This window comes from Durio zibethinus, chromosome 17 (assembly GCF_047325235.1).
Source record: "Durio zibethinus cultivar Kanyao isolate XHJ-2024 chromosome 17, ASM4732523v1, whole genome shotgun sequence".
Taxonomy (NCBI): Eukaryota; Viridiplantae; Streptophyta; class Magnoliopsida; order Malvales; family Malvaceae; genus Durio; species Durio zibethinus.
In genome coordinates this window covers 14,566,503-14,568,117 of record NC_143178.1, presented here as the reverse complement: position 1 = coordinate 14,568,117, position 1,615 = coordinate 14,566,503, and the positions used below count along the sequence as shown (strand labels likewise).

At 33.6% G+C, this 1,615-nt stretch overlaps 1 pseudogene; it reads right to left on the bottom strand.

Annotated features, from left to right (window-relative positions):
• LOC149514044 (secreted RxLR effector protein 161 pseudogene) lies at nt 1-718 on the bottom strand (annotated as a pseudogene).
• Nucleotides 719-1,615: the final 897 nt, after the last annotated feature.

Here is a 1,615-nt window from a genome sequence, read left to right as displayed (position 1 = left end):
TTAATGAATTTTAACATCAACTCTAGAAATAAAGTCTCTAATGAGATGATATTGTCTCCATACATGTTTGGATCTCTGATGAGACCTTGGTTCCTCGGCTTGAGCGAGAGATCCATTATTGTCACAAAAAAGTGTTATTGGATCAACAATGCTAGGAACAACACTTAGTTTAGTTATGAACTTCTTGAACCAAACAACCTTTTTTGTAGCCTTAGATACAGAGATGTATTCGACTTTGATTGCATAGTCTATAATTGTACTTTGTATGGAACTTTTCCAACTCAATGTTGCACCATTCAAAGTGAAAACATAGCCATTTTGAGACTTGCTATCATTCTTGTTGAATTGAAAGTTTGCATCACAATAGCCCTAACAAGGAATTCAGCTCTACCATGGACAAAAAACTTATCTTTATTTCTTCTCAATTACCTAAGGACTGTTTTCATGGCTTTCAAGTGACATTCACTTGGATTTGCTTGATATCTGCTTGTTATACTTAAAGCATAAGCGATATCAGGCCTTGTACATAGCATTGCATACATAATGGATCTAATTGTCGAAGCATATGGAACCTTATTCATGCTATCTTTCTCAATTTGTATCTCAGGACACATGTCCTTAGAAAGATTTATGCCATCGACAATGGCAAGAATCTCTTTTTGGATTCTTCCATGCTAAACCTTTTTAGCACTTTATCTATGTATTTGGATTGTAAAAGACCAAGCAACCTTTTTGATCTATCTTTATAGATCCTTATGCCCAGCACATACGTTGTATTCCTAAATCTTTCATGGAAAACTTCTTTGGTAACCAAATCTTTGTAAATTGTAGCATAGGTATATCGTTTCCTACAAGCAATATGTCATCCATGTATAGGACTATGAAAATGATTGCTTTCTCACTTGTCTTCTTATATACACAAGGTTCATTTACATTTTTTATGAACCCTAATTTTATAATTGCTTCATCAAAACGTATATTCCATTTCTTTTATACTTGCTTAAGTCTATAGATAAAACTTTGAAGCTTAAACACCATTTAGGCATTCTTTTTTTATTCAAAACCTTTGGGTTATGTTATGTACACATCTTCTTGTAAATTCCCATTAAGGAAAGTTATTTTGATATCCATTTGTCATATCTCATATTCATTGTATGTGGCAATAGCAACCAAAATCCTAATGGATTTTAACATGGCTATTGGTGAAAGAGTTTCATCAAAATCAATTTATTGTTTTTGATTATAACCTTTTGGAACTAGCTTGGCTTTGTACATTTGTACATTGCCATCAATGTCAGTTTTCTTCTTGAAAACCTACTTGCACTCTATAAGTTTTATCCCATTAGGTGGTTCCACCAAATTCCATACTTGGTTTGCTTACATTGATTCCATTTCGAATTTCATGCCCTTATGCCACTTCTCAGAATCAATGTCCATCATTGCTTCTTGTTAGGTAGTAGGATTATCATCTATGATCAATTTATCATTGTCCATAAGAAATCTATATCTCTTAGGAGCATGGCGAGTGCTACTTGACTTACAAAGTTCTTGTATACTTTGAGTTTTTAGCTGTGCATCTGGTGCTTTAGCCATTGGCTCAAGTTGCATCCTTGTG